Source organism: Gopherus evgoodei, chromosome 2 (assembly GCF_007399415.2).
Source record: "Gopherus evgoodei ecotype Sinaloan lineage chromosome 2, rGopEvg1_v1.p, whole genome shotgun sequence".
NCBI classification, from domain to species: domain Eukaryota; kingdom Metazoa; phylum Chordata; order Testudines; family Testudinidae; genus Gopherus; species Gopherus evgoodei.
The window spans coordinates 25,815,899-25,835,245 of NC_044323.1; positions in this window are offsets into that span (position 1 = coordinate 25,815,899).

Below are 19,347 nucleotides of genomic sequence, written 5' to 3' on the forward strand. Positions count from 1 at the left end.
TGTTCTGCAGCCACTGGTTGTCATCCTAGCTTTCCAAGACAATATGGTCTGTTCCACCACACAACATTTGTTGTCCAGGACCAGAAGCAGTGGTCTACTTATGGGTATACCATTACAATCCCAGCATTGAAGACATCTATTCTATGGGATCAAAATGGATTCTCATTCACCCTCTCAGCCAGCTGTCTTCAGGGGTCTCAAATTTTTCTGGACCCATTCCATCCAGTATCTGGTACTGCAGCACATGAATATTTGTCCTCCAAGCAGGAGGAGGAGCAGAATTACATAATTATAGATTTGCTCCATGTTTTCCACACAGTGGGGCAGAAGGAAGAGATGACCAGAAGCTGCTGTCACCAAATATGTGAAGGTAGAATACAGAACCAACAACACTCAACAAGGAGGCTCCCAGAGTGTCTCCTGTGATACAAAGGACTCTTGGATACCTTCCCTGAAATGGTAGCTCTACCACTACATACCAAAGAGGGGCAGTGTGGACGCAGGTACATGCCTGTGCACAGAGTATACCCATGACCAGCACAGCATGTGTGGATGTTCAGTGAAGGTATGGGGTACATGTGTTAGCAGTACATTGATAAGTACACAAGGAAATGTAGAAGTGTGGAAGTCGCCACAGAAACAATGGCTCAACCTCCTTCATGCCAGCAGATGTTCTATGACACACCATCATTACAAATGCCCAATTCGTTGTCAGTAACTTTCCACTTGAGGTCTAGAACTCCATCCACAGCACATGCCAACATGTACACAATCTCATAAGAATCCTTTCTCATTCCTTCCTTCAATTATAACAATCTTTCACAATGAAATAAAATGGTGACTTCTTGGAAAGTATCCCAAATAGATGGTTTCCTAGGAACAGTTATTAACGACAGCAAGGAGAATGTGCTCAAAGTTTAGCACATGCTTAGTGAAATCAGGGTATATCTGAGCAATCCAAACACTTATCAAAATATTACCATCAGGTACATTTTTCTTCCTGTGCTATTCTAATTTTCTACTGCTGTGCTGTTTCTTTCCTTTTCCTTTCCAAAGCTTCAATTAAAATTGTTTTTAAATGAATTTTTTGCCAGTAAATGGGTTCTTTTCAGAGTTGACACAAATGCCTTAGTAAATAAGGAAGTGATCATTTGCCCCAACCTCAGTCACCAATATCACATATTTCTCATGTGCAGAGGAAAACCTGGGAGGTGTGAATATGTTCAAGTCCTTGGTCTTTCTAGGGTAAGAATGAGGGCACAGAAAAAAGTTACGGCATTGTCAGGGCTCTGCTAGGAGAGAAAGGCATCAGTGTAAATGGTGTTAGTTTGATACTGGCCATTAAAGAGTCTCTTTATGAAACATAAAGTTGTCCTGTGAAATTTGTCATTGGCTCTTTTGAAAATTGGCACTTCATTGCCCCCCTCCACAGAAGTAGCACAGACACAATCTTATTCAAGTATACAATGACAAATCATATGTAAACAGACCATTGGTTTGCCCCTGTTGGATTTTGCCTATATAGGTTAGCGATGCAAATACCAGATTTTAAAAAACATTTTGTAAGGAATTCCAGTTTGGGGCATAATCCTGCACCTCTGAAATCAATAAGAGTTTTGTCAATGAGATTTTTCACATTTCAAGGCACTGACTCTTCAGACATCTTCCTTTAAGGATATGTCTACACTACAGGATTATTCCGATTTTACATAAACCAGTTTTGTAAAACAGATTGTATAAAGTCGAGTGCATGTGGCCACACTAAGCACATTAATTCGGTGGTATGCGTCCATGGTCCGAGGTTAGCGTCGATTTCTGGAGCATTGTATTGTGGGTAGCTATCCCGTAGCTATCCCATAGTTCCCGCAGTCTCCCTCGCCCATTGGAATTCTGGTTGAGACCCCAATGCATGATGGTGCAAAAACAGTGTCGCGAGTGATTCTGGGTAAATGTTGTCACTCATTCCTTCCTCCATGAAAGCAACGGCAGACAATCATTTCACGTCCTTTTTCCCTGGATTGCCCTGGCAGGTGCCATAGCACGGCAACAATGGAACCCATTCAGCCTTTTTTACTGTCACCGTACGTCTACTGGATGTTGCTAACAGAGGCGGTACTGCAGCGCTACACAGCAGCATTCATTTGCCTTTGCAAGATAGCAGAGATGGTTATCAGTTGTTCTGTACCATCTGCCATGCCATTGTAAATTGGCAATGAGATGACAGTTATCAGTCGTTTTGTATCATCTGCTGCTGTCATGGGTGCCCCGGGCTGAGTTGGCTGGGTGCGCAAAGACAAAAATGAGAATGAGTCCCTGAGTCAATCCCTCCTTTATGGTATCTAAAAATAGAGTCAGTCCTGCCTAGAATATTGTGCAAGTATACTAGAGAACCAGTGTACCAGAGAGCACAGCCGCTCCATGTCAGATCCCGCAGAAATGATGAGCTACATGCCATTCTAGGGGGTGCCCCTGCCACAATCCCACCCATTGCTTCCCTGCTCCCCCAACCCTCCTGGGCTACTGTTGCAGTGTCCCATTTGTGTGATGAAGTAATAAAGAATGCAGGAATAAGAAACACTGACTTTTTAGTGAGATAAAATGAGGGGGAGTCAGCCTCTAGCTGCTATGATAGTCCAGGCAGGACATTAAACGGTGCAGGGGAGAGGAGCCCAGCATCCTGCTGCCATGATAGTCCAGGCAGGACAGAATCTTTTCTTTACACATGAAAGGGAGGGGGCTGATGGAGCTCAGCCTCCAGTTGCTATGATGAAGACGGTTACCAGCCGTTCTGTACCATCTACTAGGAATGACCGTGAGTCATTCCTATTTTTACCGAGGCGCCCCCGGCCGACCTCACCTGAGGCCAGCCAGGAGCACTCATGGGCTGATGACGACGACGGATTGCAGTCATATTGTACCGTCTGCCACCGGGGAGGGGAGGGGAGAAGATACTACTGTTCACTGCCGCAGCATCGCGTCTACCAGCAGCATGCAGTAGACATAGGATGACATTGAAAAAAGTCAAGAAACGATTTTTTTCCCTTTTCTTTCATGGGGCGGAGGGGGGTAAATTAACACGCTATACCCTGAACCACCCCGGACAATGTGTTTGACCCTACAGGCATTGGGAACTCAGCCAAGAATGCAAATAGTTTTCGGAGACTGCTGGGGACTGTGGGATAGCTGGAGTCCTCAGTACCTCCTCCCTCCCTCCATGAGTGTCCATTTGATTCTTTGGCTTTCCGTTATGCTTGTCACGCAGCACTGTGCTGTGGACTCTGTATCATAGCCTGGAGATTTTTTTCAAATGCTTTGGCATTTCATCTTCTGTAACGGAGCTCCGATATAACAGATTTGTCTCCCCATACAGCGGTCAGATCCAGTATCTCCCGTACGGTCCATGCTGGAGCTCTTTTTGGATTTGGGACTGCATCATCACCTGTGCTGATCAGAGCTCCATGCTGGGCAAACAGGAAATGAAATTCAAAAGTTTATGGGGCTTTTCCTGTCTACCTGGCCACTGCATCCGAGTTCAGATTGCTGTCCAGAGCAGTCACAATAGTGCACTGTGGGATACTGCCCGGAGGCCAATACCGTCGATTTGCGGCCACACTAACCCTAATCTGATATGGTAATATTGATTTTAGCGCTACTCCTCTTGTCGGGGAGGAGTACAGAAATCGGTTTAAAGGGCCCTTTTTATCGATATAAAGTGCCTCATTGTGTGGACGGGTGCAGCGTTAAATCGGTTTAACGCTGCTAAAATCGGTTTAAACTTACAGTGTAGACCAGGTCTAAGGCTGATACCACAGATTTTGAAAGGCAATTGTTACATCAGTTTTAACCCTCATTGCTGCTTGCCTTTGAGGCTTTTTTGAATTTAATATCCTTCTCAGTGCCTTTCCAAAGACAGCTTATAACACGTTTACTGTCCCTTTCACACTGCACTACATAAATACACCCAACTGATCCTACTTAAACTCCAGCTTTAGAATTTGCCACTTCTTTTGTGCTACCTAGAGAAAGTGGCATAAATCACAATCAGGCAATGAGCCGCTGTGTCCAGCCATTTGAGTCCAGTTAGCTGAACTTCTGTTTTGGTAACTTGGTTTAAATTCTTACATTCACAATGAGGCCATTGGAAAACTACTGTAATGTACTTGTGTTGCTGAGGTATTCTGTACGTCAGAGATTCTCACAAATGTCTGAGCTCCCACTCTTTTACATTGCCTCATGCTGGGCAAGTGTAGACAAAGCCAGTATACAATTTATTTCCTCCCACTTAAGCAGACGGTTGTAATTAGGCACAAGTTGCAGGAAACTATTGCTTTAATTCCTTATCCTTAGAATCACAGATCAGAGCTTGGCCAGTAGAATGGAGAACTAATCTGTTGTTTCAATCTCACTGTTCTTCTCACTATTCCTAGGAATAAAGGTAGAAAAGAATGAACTAAATATGTCAAAATGCTGCCTATATAATTACTTAAAATGTGGCCATTCCATGAGTGACATTCTCACCCCCATTCAATTCTCTCTAAAACAAATGAATGAGACAAGGCAGTGAAAAGGGACTCTAAAAGCCCTGGATCAGCTGGGAATTATTCTGGGTGGGAATTCTCCCCATGCAGAAATTCTGCCAGTCAGCTGCAGGTTGTCCTCTGAGGATCCTCACACAGGCCTACTATATTCTAGCAGCAGCCTGAGGGTGGGGAGGGGTCAGGAGGAAAGTGTCAGGGACACAGCTACAGTATGTAGCTCTGTGGAGATTCTGGGCAACACTGTTATGCTTCCAGGGGTTCTGGAAGTTTGTATAGTGGGGGTGCTGAGAACCATTGAACCAAACTGTAAACCCTATATATGATGGAAACCACTTCAAGCCAGGCAGTGCAGCAGCACCCCCATCTAGGAATGGTGGAAGCTCTTTAAAAGTGGGGGGCCACCAGTGCCTGAACCATGGCCGCACCTCCTGCCCCACCCCTTCCCCCCAGCATCCAAACTTGCACCTCCCCTTCCCCCTAGGCTCCACCCTTGCATCATCCCTTCTTCCCAAGACCCCACCCCTTCTCCTGAGCATCCAACCTCACATCGCTCCTTCCCTCGAGGCCCTGCCCTCACTCCACCCCTTCTTGAGGCCCCGCCCTTGTGCCACTCCTTCTTCCCGATCCCCCACCCCTTCCCCTGAGCATCTACCCTTTCACCACTCCTTCCCCCAAGACCTTGCTCCTGCAATGCCTCTTCCCCCAAGACCCTGCTCCCATGCTGCCTCTTCTCCCCAAAAAAACCCGCCCCCTGCTCGCTCCGCTCTACCCTTCCCTTATGATTCGCCCTTAGGGCCAGTAAAAAGTGAGAGGGCATAGCCCTCCAACTTTTAGAAGTGATGGGGCCATGGCCTCCTGGCTCCCCCCTCTTCCAGTGCCCGTGCCCCAGCACCCCTAGTCCCAGCACCTGTGCCAGCAGCCAGGGCTACCTGGGGAGTGTATATGTGCAAGTGGGGCAATTTGCCCCAGGCCCTGGGCCCCACAGGGGACCTGTGAGCCCTAGCCTGCCAGCGGTCCGGGTCTTCGGCCGCATTTCAGCAGCGGGGGGCCCTTCAGTGCTGCTGAAGACACAGAGCAACTGAAGGCCCCCCCACTGCCGAAATGCCGCCGAAGACCCTGACTGCTGCCAGGTGAGTACAAGTGCCGCAGCTGCCCCACTTTGCCCTTGGCCCCCTGAATCCCCTGGGCAGCTCTGCTGCCAGCCCAGGAAGGCAGCTTTAATTTAGCCAGCCTCCAGGGAAGTACAGAATCAGGAGGACATAAAGGTGCCTTAAAGTCGCTTTAGCCCCACCTCCCCCAGGTTGTAAGGCCTGCAGCCGGGTTGTGCCTCTCAGAGCTGCAGCACAGAATCTAACCATTGGTCACGTGGCCACTCTCTGTGGTTGACTATAACAATTCCCATCATAAATGCATTGCCCTCTGTACAATGTCCACATTTCAATCTGAACAGTAATACCTAGAAAAATCCCATGGTCCCACTTCTTTGTCCTCTCTCCCTACCATACATTTCCTGGACTTTCCTATCCATTAACTCCTCCAAAGCAGGCAGGAAAATTTAATTGCAAGGATACCTGTCTTTGGAATACTTATTTATTAGCAGCTAGTTAGAGTTCAATATTTGGGGAGCTCCTGATCTGCTTTATTACTAAATGTGAAAGCACATTGAGGTTTGGAAGATATAAATCAGAAACAATTCCTGTCTTTGAAATTGTTAATGCTTAAACCTTCAACTAAAATATGATTATAGTAGACCTCACCACAGAGGCTTGCAAGGAGAGTCATTGTAATGCTTATTTTTTAAACTTGTATTTATCTATGCAGCATTATGATAAGGAATCAGTGAATGGAGAGCAACAAACTAGCACAGGCTTGAGTCTCCTGGCAAGCTGCTTATTGCTATTACCCAAAACATCTGGGCTGATACGGGCTGATATCACACTCAAATATAACTCTTCTGTCACATATCTACAGCTGCAGTCTACTAGAGAAATAGATTAAGTGGAAGGAAATCTAAGCCACAGTAGGACTAGCAAGTCATCTACTACAGAGTTTGGAGAGGAGTCAAGGGGTTAGCTGAATCCCCAGTTAAGTCATTCAGTATTCTTTCACCAAAAACATCTGTAACAATGAATGAGACTGCAGTGCATGGATGTGGACATTTTCAATTTCTTGTGCTTAGCTAAATGTACTTGTGCTATGGTGAGGTTTTGCATAGTTTGTTTGCATAGTTTTGCAAAATTTATTTGATTGTTTTTGGAAGACACACAGGCAATTTCTCTCCTCTCTCCCCTCCCCCAGTTTGTAACCCCAGTGAAATAACCGGATCACATTTTAGACTTCTTTGAATATAGCTAAAGGGAGCCACATAACTGAACTAAAATCCACAAAAACCAGCAGAAATGTAACTATGCTACTACAATTGTCCAGGGATAAATTGCATCTGCTCTTTATGTCCTAGATATGGATTTAGCCTTTAACTTAAATATTTTATGATTTGATTTTATTGGGGCATGCTTATAAATGAAAGTAGTATTTAGTACAATATGTACAGGATTGTGTAAGTACTGCTATTTGATTGACATTACTGGCAAGGGAATAATACAATGTGCAGGAAAGTATCATTTAGGGTGCATAAACTCCAGGAAATCTGTTTAAAATATTGACTTTGACAAATGCAGGTAATAGGAGTTTGTAGATATAGCTTTGGATCTTTCAAAGCTGGAAAAAATGGGGCTGGACAGTGGATGTTTGATTTGCACGTATCTTATGAACTGTGATGAAAATAGCAGCTTTGCATGCTGTTCCACAACAGCTTGATGAAGACACTGTAGTTCTGTGATGGAAATGCAGCAAACAGAACTGTACATTTCTATTCAGCTGAAAAGCTGCTATTGATTCAAATGCTGGTATATATCAGGCTAGAGCCAAATAGGGACAAAAAACAGAACAGGAGTGTCACAGATAGGTCAAGTGCTCATGAACTGGTAAACATTCAAAGTTCACATCAATGTGATTGAATTGCCTTAATACATTTGGCACATTTGACTTACACACAATGCTGAAATGGTAATGCCACAATAATTCAGTTACCAACCAGACAATGTAACTGTTTCATGGCTGTGGAATAGAAGAGAAGAATCCTACAGAAGAAAAGAAAGAACAGACTTTATATAACTGCCATGAAATTTGCAGAAAAAAAGTGAAAAGGCCTAAAATCAAGGAGCTTTCATTGGGACCAGGATTTGGCCCCCAGTAATCAGCTATTAAGATGTAAAAACCCAGCAGAAGAATGGGCAAATCCTTTTCGCAGCATCCAGCCCAAGTAACTGGCTGGGCTTTGGATTATTCCACTAGGACAAGTATGCTGAATAGTTGTAGGCCTTAGCATCCATTCCTCCCAATGGAAAGTTCCAAGGATCCATTTAAAAGTGAACAGAAAAAGAGGCCAAATTTGTCAAATAAATTGTTTCAATTTAGTCCCTTGGTATCCTCTAGAAAAAGCTACAGCCAACCCTTCCTGGTCAAGAGAATAGATACTATGAGAATCAAGAAAGGAGAATTAAGCAGGTGAATATAATTCTTGAGCCTCCCAGAGGATGTTGGAGGTCTGAAATGTTTCCTTGCAGTATTCTGTTCATTCACTAGATCTCACTATGTGTTATCGAGTGTACCAGAGAGAGTGAAATCTCAGGTAAACAAGCAAGATCAATCTGAACTTTGAGCTGGTGGAAAACACTTTATTTTTCTATAGTGTATAGCCGGTGGGAACAATAGATGTTTCTTGTTTAAGAAAGACTGATATTATATATCATGACTCAAGTGACCAGCCTGGAGAGAAGACTACATTATATATTTGTTTATGTATCAAGGCATTTCCACTACAATTTCAAAGCACATCTTTGGAAGCACCAGTTTATGTAAGTTAATTATCTTCTGTCTGAGACTGTGGGACAAATAGTGGCAATAATAGTTCCATTCTCTTCCAAGCTAGAATATGGGCTCCAAAATTGAAAGAAACTGAAGGGTTGTTAGTTGTGGTTCCCAGTCATGATCAATTGTTCCTTTTTAACTTCCAGCTTCGGATGGTGAGAAAATGACCTGTAACTTTAAATCAGATTGTTTGCTCTATCATAATGTAATAGAGGTGTCGGCTTAATGCAACTATGTATTGAAACTGTTCTATCAAATAGTTGACATTATTTTAATTAATTTATTATTATTTATTAGATGACAACATTTTCTATGCACCCAACCAAATTATTTTTCGTAAAACAGGGAAGCCCTGAAGTCCTACAAGATTAAATCCTAAGAACATAATAAATTCTGTATTATGTATATATTAAGAACATAAGAAAGGCTATACTGCAGTGGCTGGCAACTTGCGGCCCACGGGCTGCATGCAGCCCATCAGGATAATCTAATTATGGGCCAAAAGACATTTTACTGATGTTGACTGTCCGCAGGCATGGCTCCTCGCAGCTCCCAGTGGCTGTGGTTCACCGTTCCCAGCCACTGGGAGCTGGGGGGGGGGGTAGGGGGCATGCCTGTTGACGGTCAATGTCAGCAAAATGTCTCGCCGCCCATAATCAGATTACCCAGATGGTCTGCATGCAGCCCGTGGGCCACAGGTTGCGCACCACTGCCACATTTGGTCAGACCAAAGGTCTGTCTAGCCCAATATTCTGTCTTCCAACAGTGACCAATGCCAGGTGTTTCAGAGGGAATGAACAGAACCGGTAATCAAGTGATGCACCCCCTGTTGCACATTCCGGCGTGTGCCAAACAAATACTAACTTTGTTCTAATGGTGTTATCAATATACCAGATTTTTGTTGTTCTTCCAGATCCTGTGGGGATCTGCAGAACGCCAGGAAGCATAAGTCCTTTAATACTTTCTGTTGCTTTTACGGATATTGAATATATTATATGAAATACATTCCCTAATAGCACACAACACAATGTAGCCTAGTGTGATCTTGTTTAATACCAAATGCACTGTTCGATGTGCTTTTCTGTTTTGTTTTTGCTATTTGGTATGCAAAACCATTTTGTGGTAACCTTATCCATGCTCTGCCTTTCCTGCTCATGCAAATCTTTGCAGACATCCTGAGTTCTGATGCCATCTGCAACTGCTTACATTTCTTGCCTTAAACAAAGAATCAGGAGTTAGATAGACAGATGGTGAAGCAAAACTATTATTGGAGATTATCAGAAAAATATGCTATTTTAAAGATTTTAAAAAATAATCATCCTTATTCAGAATGCTCTTAATACAGTAACATATCGTTCTAGTAGTGTTACAGTTCAATCAGTTCAATGTATATAGATTTACAACAACAGGGAGAGTGGGGGTTAGACGGTGGTATACTTTATCAAATGCAGACCAGTCACACTGTATTATAGCAGTGCCCTTATTGGGTTGTAGGGCTGAAATATTTCTCATTTTGCTGAATGTAACTGTCCTGAGACTTGAAAAATGTGCTGGGCCAGTTCCTCATCTGATGGACTGCAGTCAATGGAGTTCATGCCCTTCAACATCAGTGGAGGGCAACTCTGTGGCCTACAGTTCTTACTATAGCCATGACCAATGTCCCCCTCCCAGCAGATACGTGGACGTACAGTGGTAACCCTTGAAAATGTACTCAGTTACCTTTAGTTAAATACATAACATTTCTTCTCTAGGCAGGCAAGTTCAGCCTGCCTGGATGGTTGTAAAGAACACAAAACAAACTCTGGAAAGCAAGCCTTATGCAGTTTCACTACAGAAAGGGTTGAAAGTTGGGGAATCTGATCAGGTGTGCATTCCGCTTGTATTTAAGAGGAGGTTTAAGGGTTTGCTGGGAAAGGGATGAGGGCTGGATTGGTCCATCTACCATTGCACAAATCTTCAGGTGGCCTAGGAGATCCTGCCCCTCTTCTCCTCACTCCCAAATGCATTTGCCCAGTTTTTGACTTGGCTACTTGGGCCAGGCACTGAGCTCTGGATTTGCCACTATCTGCAGTATTCTCTTGTAATTCCCTATACTTACTATAACAATTACCTTGAATACTGCAAATAATGGGTCATACTTATTTATTTGCTGTGGCTTCATTTTTAATGCAGAAGTCCACTCTGATTTCAATGGATAGTTCTGCTTAAAAGACAATGGAATATCATGCCCCACTGAGGAAAAATTATTTTGTTGGGTCAGGCAATTGATACTCTTTTAAGGGTGAAAGTCGTATTCAAAATTTGAAATTTCACAATAGGAACAGTTCTCCTGACATTTCCAGCACCTTTTAAGAACCAAAAAAAAAGGCAGTTTTATGATTTTTCTCCAAATGGAACTTTCAGAATGCTAACTGCTCCCACCTCTTTATTCGCAAGGTAAAAACCAAGCTGAGGCAGGTTACAAAATATCAAGAGGACCTGACTGCAATCATTTCATCTGAGCTCAGTTAACTTTCCCCTATCTTGATATAGGAACTGGCAAGAGACAGTAGAGCAACTGGCCGTTGTACTGGAATTGATGGAAGACAAGTGAGCTGGTCCCAGAGCCAGACCGGAAAAGAACAGAAAGAAGTCAATGAAATTATGCTAGTTCACACCAGATCAGAATTTAGCCCAGTTATGTTTATTTCCAGTAGTGTTTTAATAGTCTTCTTCCTAACTCTCCAAATCACATTTCTTCATTTTTTTCCTGTTAAAGTCAGATGGCAGGGAGGTGGGGGAGGGGGAGATTTCAGTATCTCCTGTCATTTTAGAGTTCTTCTTAATTTTATTCTCCTTGTGAATTGCTGGACTTGTTTTCTCTCTAGTACTTCTTTTCCCTTGATATGTTTCAAAAGTCTTTCTCATTCTCGTTAGCACCTTTGGCTAGCATTGACATATTATGCTTCTTTCCTGTTCTTATCTTTTCCCTTCAAGCCTTATCTTTTTCCTTGGTTTCCTCCCCTCTTCCTTTTCTTGGTTCTTTATCTTCTGTTGTAGAATAACTCCATCTTCTGTATGTTGGAAGTACATCCCAGATTATCCGAGTTAAGTGAAAACATTCCCTCTCCCTTTTCTTACTTAAACAAAAGTCTAACAAGTTGTGCATCTTTTGAACTCAGGGAGTTGTTTCTACATCTACCTAAATGGAGACCCTCTAATCTAAATGCTAGTTTTCATCTCAAGGCTTGTCTATACCAGAAGAGTTGCAGTAGTTCAACTAAATCAATCTAGTTAAACTGGTGCAAACCCCTAATGTAGATCCACATAAAACAGTTTAAGTTTTGCTTAAATCAGTTTAGCTTAATCTGGTAAATCAGCAATAGAAGATAAGCTAATTTAAACAAGTAAAACGGCTTTAGTTAGGGTTTATGTTTACATTAACGGTTTGTAGGGATTCAACTAGATCAACTTAAAATCAACTTAATTAAACCAGTGCAACTTCTCTAGTTTAGTCAAGGCCACACAGGGCATTACAGCACTCTATGATTAACAAGACCTCCTCTTTGCATAATTGATATAATTTGTTGATTTTCAGTAATTAATTTTCTCCCTTCTTTGCTTTTACTTGATACCAGAAGAATCTCCAAGAACTTCCAAGTTCTCTGAAATTATCCATTATTTTATCAAATTAACATTCACATGTGGAATTTCCACAATTAGTGGAAAATCTGCCTCATTCTTATATAGCCTGTCACATTTATTGTCACATATGTTCTCCCTGTACCTGGAAGGCAACCTCATCTGTTTTCTTTTTCTGAGACCCACATCTTTTGAGCCATATCTCTCACTATGCCACCAGCATTCTGAATCTCTTGCCCCTTTTTTATTTCTTGTCTCTCCTATGCATGGCTCTTGATCACTGGACGGTATTGAATGTCTTTTGCTTGTTTTCGTGTTGTTTCTAAAGATGAGTTTGGGAGGACATTTATAATGCTCTTCAAAATTAATACAGCCTTAGCAGAGTGGTGTTAATGTGTTTCAAATTAAAATCATTGCTCTTGTTTTTTTATTTTAATTACTATCTTTAGAATTTCTGTAATTGCTGTTCCACTGTGTTCATCATTCAAGTGGTACCTGTAGTTAATGAAAACCCAAGCACTAATTGAGTGCTCTTGGGTTACATGTAATTTAAAATCATATAGTGTAGGAAAACAGAATGATTATATAACTGTACATATATACACTATATATAGTGTATATATATATAATCTGTTTAAAATTTCTGAGGCAGAAAAATTAATTATAAAAACACAGAGGTGAGAATTGGAAAGTCCTATTAAAACATATTCCTTCTTTCTGTCAGTGCAAGATTATTTTCTATAGTATATTTTCTTCTATTCTATCCAGTCTAACTTTAAATCTCTTAAAACTTCCTCCTCAATTTTCCGTGGGAAACTATTTCACTGTCAAACTCCTTAGGAAATTTCCCCTGATGTTCAGCCTATATTTATATTAAGCACAATGACACATAGAAGGTACATTTGGTAAGTAAGTTCCACATGTTCCTTTCTTAATTTTTTCCAATCACTTCTGGATAAAATTGGTTGAATTATGGAAAAATGTCTTCATGAGCGTGTTTGCAAACTCTGATTTCTGACTAGGTTTGACCATATCTGTGTTCCTTTGTGTCTGGGTTTCCATTAACATTTGGATGATGATGTGTGCTTGGCAGCAAAATTGTAAGCAGATAGAATGCAGGGAGCAACTAAGAGAGCTTGCAAATCAGTGATCTAAACTCTAGCAAAAATGATTATCAGTCACTGTCGAGATAGTGGCATGCAGAAAAGGGTAGGAAAATAGGAGAGGAGGGTGAGCTAGTGGGAGGATGATCCATGTGTGTAGGCAAAAATATTTCTCTTTCTTCTGCACAGTGGCCAGGAAAAAGAAATTAAATAAATTAGTGCTGGTCAAAAAATGGGAAAATTTCTCATGGAAAGTAAAAATGTTGTCCTCTTTTCTGGTTTGAAAATTTCAAAATTAAAAAGGTTTTAAGTTTTCTATATCTCTGGCTCCCTGCCCTCCAAGTTCCTGAGTGATAGTCACAATGGCCTGCCCCCTGTTCACAAAGCTTATATGATTTTTATCAGAGATCAGGGGATAAAATATCATGCGACTTAGATGACCAGTCAAACACAAAGCGCACTTATAACACTTTGGGTCCATGGGTGCAATTTGATTGCACAAATGAGCTTACAAAAAATACTAATGAATTCAGGAAAATTAGTAGTTCATGAATGGACAAAGGGGTGACATTCATTGAATACATTGTTTCCCACGAATAATTTGTTCAGTTCTGCTCCTAGATATATTAGTGTACATTTCCAAAGTGTCACATGGTTAGTGGTAAATGGACAAATCTCAGGAATATACTATATAATGGAATTCACATTCATATAATATCTCCCATGTAGATTAGCTTTCATACTGCATGCCATTACTTCAGTTCAATATGACGTGACTGTTACAACCAGGTGTGCTGTGCAACATGACTGTTAAATCTGAAGCAGAGCCTTCTACAGAAACCATGATTTAAAGAAAAAAATGCTAAACTATGTTTTCTGCTTTGTATCTTATTTTTAGATCTAGTTTAGTTTGAAAGCAAAGCGGACACCTGTTTAGGAAAAGGCCTTGTGTAATTCTCGAGAGGAGGAATGGAACAGCTGTGTTGACTGTGTGGAAAAAAAATAGGACATACAAGAAAATTGCACATAACTCCCTACTTCACACTTGATTCATTTTCTGAAATTCAAGTGCAGGTATTTTAAAGACCACATAACTTTAGTTCTAATTAAAGCTGCCATTTAGCGCTGTTATACTAGCTGCTGTAAACATTCAGTAATGATAGAGTCCTTTGCATCTAACAGAAAGTTGAGGAATGCATGGCAATGATGTCAAGACGCTTGTAAACTAGATTAAAGATATTTAATTTCAAGCCAGAGTCAAGGTCTGTATAGTAGAATTGGCAGATGTAGGATAATAAATCAAGAGGTCACATAGTTTCATGCACAATTGCCCATGTTGATTTGTGATCAGTAGGCGAGGCATAACTGATATAAACAGAGCAATAAAAAAGGGCTTTATGAACAGTGCTTATTCGTTAGGATTGGGTAAGTTTGCAGTCTTATGTCCAGGTAACTTCCTGTGAATATGATATGATTCTTAGCCATAGGATAAGGACTAATATAACTGCAAAAAATATATGAATGTTCATGTAGGTGCTTGTGTCTATAATGATATAGCAAAATGAAAGAATGTTGTTTGAATTAGGAGTGAAGTAATAGCCCTCTCTTACATCAAACCTTAACATACCGTGACTAGACTTGAATTACTCACTTTTGTGTTCTCCTGAATTTGATCATTTGGGATTACAAAGATCCTGATTGATTCACTCAGCTCTCTGCTCCATTCAAACAATAACAATCTGTAAGGCTGAGAATATGGCCCAGACCCTCAGTACAAGGCCAGAGCTAGGGGAGGACAGAGATAGCTCTCCTGATTCTGGGGGAAGTGAGCGACCAGACCACTTCTGAATGTAAACTGGAGCAGCCTTCTTGCAGACAGGGATTGCTGGGATGAACAGGGTGAAGGAACCACTAGTAGGCAGGAGGAATGCTCTGGCTATAAGGCTAATTTGCAAAGGAGCCATGAGTAGTGCAAGTTCTGGACTCATATCAGCACCAAGAACACTGTTGTCTCTTAAGGATATATTATGACAGGACCCAGCAGCGTAGCATCTTTAAAAGAGTAAAAGCCTCCCCACACAAATATTCCTCTGTGTGGCCTACCCCATCTCTAGTTCAGTTGCCATGGAGAGAGCAGGGTCCATATGCCCAGGACATTTCCCCTCCACAGGGAGACAGGAAATGGGCAGAGCTTTGGCTCCAGCCCCTCAATGCAGCAGTCAGAACAGTCAGGGATGGTAGCTGGCTACTTGTTTTCAGGAGTAAGAGAACAGGAAAGGAATTATGGCTCTCTGAGGCAAAATTGTTTCCATGTGCTCCTTTTGAGGTAGCATTGCTATGTATGCCCCATATTCAGGGTTACATGGAAAGGGACATTCTAGCTCTGGGTATGTAACTGTTGTGATAGAAATAATAACAGAGGGCGGTGTTAATATGTATTGTCAGACAATCATCTCATTGGAAGCATATCGTGTAAGTGACTGTCATGAAAATTAAAACGAGATAATTTCTGCACATACATCCAAAATGTGCGAGTCCAATTTCATTCTCAGTTACACCAGTATAAATGAGAACACAATAGTCCTCTCTGCATTTCCTCTTGTAGGATCAGTGTTTGTCTGTTCTGAACAGATGGTTCTCTTTTTCCCTCCATATCACTCTTTGAATGTTCTTTATCATCTCATATATTAAAGAAACAGTTCATTGTATAAGATGGAGGGTGGTGGGTTAGTTTGGCAAATACCACAAGATGACAGAACAATTCTATACTATGCTTCAATCTTGTCAGATTAGCAGCTTGCTCACTTTCCAACTTTATATCTAAAAATGAATAATGACACAAAGCAGCAAATGAATCATCTGCTGAAGAAAAAAAGATAGCTGTGTTCTTATAGTATTTTCTACTGCTTCTGAACTCCACCAAGCAGCAGCATCTCTTCTCTTTCTGTGCCCTATCTTTCATAATCCCCCTTAGATCAAGTTTTTAAAGGATATTGTGTATTTAGAAGGAAGGCTTCTAAAATTTAATATATGTCGCTGGACTTTTGTGAATCCAGTATTATCTGTTATCTCTGCTTCAAAGGGCAGAAAAGCTGCTGTTAGCAGCTGGAATCCCTGACTTTTTCAAACCAAAAAGTAACATGGAGCCTATATTCCTTATATAGGTCAGGGAAACTGCATACTGTTATCACTATGCCAGAAAACATCAGAGTCTAAAGTGAAGAGACACCAAGTGAATGAGTCCTCATTTTTTCAAACATTTTCATTTGCTACAATTCAGACAATGCCAGCATTCCCTCTGTTAAATCCAACTGTGAATTCAGTTAAATCCAGCTGTTTTTAGAATCCATCTTCTTTATTGTTTACATCACTGGTCAGTGTTTTTCATGTCACGTGTTCCGCTGAGGCTGCCATAGAATGGTACACATACCAAATAGCAGAGCCATGCTTGAAATAGCAACCTCATATACATGTTCTCCTGGCCTCCTGGGTTGGCCTTTGGCACATATGATAGAATCCAGAGATGAAGAGATCTATTAAGTTATCTGGGAACTGATCCAAACTCCACTAAAGTCTATGGATAGATTTCTATTGATTCCAATGAGGTTTGGATCAGGCCCAATTTGCATCTCCCTGCATGTTTAAGATTGTTTTCTCTATGGAATGTATATGCCCCCCCCACCATAGAATCACCATAGTATCCCCATTATACAGATGGAGAACTGAGGCCCAGAAAGACTTACCTGGTGTTATATGAGATGTCTGTGACAAAGCAGGGAATTGCATCTGAACCTCCAACAATTCAATTTAGTACCCAGTCCACTGGACCATCCTTCCTTTCTGTCCCTTTTGTACATTTTCTAGTTTATCTAATGGTGATTTGCACAGTTTGAGTTTAAATTGAGGGATCCTATCCATTCCCTTGAGAGACTGTTCTATTATCCAGCAGCTGTCATTGTCAGGAAATGTTTCCTGCTATTCAGCCAATTTCATCATTTTATTCCATTATTCTTAGTTTAGAACCCCTTTTACGATGATAAGAAATTGTTTTCCCTTACACCACAGGAATTCCCAGCAGGGGACTTTACATACAGCTTTTGCTCCCTTTTCGTTGCTGGAGCTGAGTAAAGGAAAAGAACAGGGCAGAGAATCTGCCTCAAAATATTGTTTCCCCTTGACATTTTTGAATTAATGTATTTGGCCCTCTGGCTGAAAAGTTGGAAACCACTGATATAGATGCTGGTTAGAGAGTTTATATCCCACTGCTGACCTGGAATAACCTTGGTTAGCTTGTGAATTGACAGGCTTGCAACACATGGTTGTATGGTTATTCTTAATGGCTTTGCCATTGCGTTCCAAGATCTTTAGCGAGAGAGAGAGAGAGATTTTAGTCCGCATTCATTTTCTAATATCTGTCCCTTGGCTGCAGTCCTGCAGTTAATGCTCACTAATAGTGTGTTCTTTGTCTGCCTAGTTACCAGGGTCATCCTTTTTCAAAGGAGTTCTACAGAATGGAAAAATGATTCTCCAGTAACTGTTTTTCTTTTTAACAGAGACCTTTTTTATGTTCCTTTTTCCTTTGCAGCCTACAGCTGAGATTTTTTGCTCTGCCAATTTTTTTTCTGCACAATCCAATTTCTCAGTCATCAGAGACTGAACTTTGCATTTGATTGTTTTATTGGAGAAAGTCAAAGAGGTGAACATACCATAAGATTTTCTGCTCTTATATTTTGTGACGAGCCACCAAAATGCTTCTTTTAAGCCCTTTCCCTTCAAAATGGCAGTACCAGTGCATGGAAATAGATGTACTTGGAAGCTTTTATAGGTTTTTTATTTTTTATTTTTTAAATGTATTTGTTGAAAAATGGCCTTCTTTCAAAAATGAAAAAGTCACAAAAATTGTTGATTTTTTTTTTTTCATTTTTTGGACTTTTTCACTGTAGCGTTTTATTGAATACATTGTAAAAATGTTTATCTGAAATGTGGTTTTGGTGAACAAAACATTCTGATAAACTTTCATGATTGGTTTCAATAACATAATTTGTAAAGAGTTTGATTAAAATGTTTACACCAAAACAGGAAAAAACTAAAATTTGTGTCAGTTTTGAACCCTGCAAAATGGAAAGAATTTGAAATTCTGAAGAAGAAAAAAGAGAGAAAGAAGGAAGAGGACAACAAACTGTTTTTCCTCACTTGTTGTTTCAAAATGTTCTGCCAAAAAAAATCATAATTCTCCCTGAAAAACTGAATTAAATTTGAATTTTTCCACAAAATAATATTGGATTTTTCTCCAGTTCTAATAGCAGCAATTGGAGTAGGAAAACTGAAAATAGAGAGGAAGTGTTGGGGGTGAGATTATGTAGTGCCTTAAAGCTGAGAACAAGGAACTAGAAGTTGATGTAGTAAAAGACAGAAGGCTAATGGAGGGCTTTAAAGAGGTAGATGAAGCAACATGAAAGGAAGGTGACTTTACCAGGAGTACTTAAGCCAGACTGTGTGTCTATCCAGGTACTTATATGGCCTCCATCACCATAGAGTATGATCATCACAGTTTCTGAGACTGGAGCACAAGAAAAAAGAATTAAGAAGTAGAGCGAGGAGAAGGATACAGTAGTTAAGATGAAAGATTATGATGATGGCATGGTTTCAAGCGTTTTTGAAGTGAGGAATGCTGGTACATTATGTCTGATTTGTGAATAAGAATAAGGAATATGTCTCCAGTCTTCTTAAATGGCAACATTCCTTTTTTAAAAAAAGTATGGGGAAAGAGGCTATGAAATGTGATTTTTTTTAATTATGTGGGTGAAGTATGCAAAATCATTATATCAAGTCCTCAGTCAGGTGTCATTTATGAAGTTCTGTTGACAGGCAGCCTAACAGAGCTTGCATCTTCAGACTCTTAGAAAGTGGAAAAAGATTTGGTGCTGAGTTCAGAACAATCAGTTAATAAGGAAAACGTTTTCAAATGGCAGCGAACTTCAATCCTTCTTCACACATAGATTTTCGGCTGAGGTGTATTCAAAGATCTTCAAAGTGCTCCATAAACTTTGTATTTCAACTAACCTACACATTTGCATTATTTCACCCTGTCCTTGATCCTTTTAAATCTTTCAAACACCCTTTTTACCCCTTTAGATAACAGGTCACCATGTTCC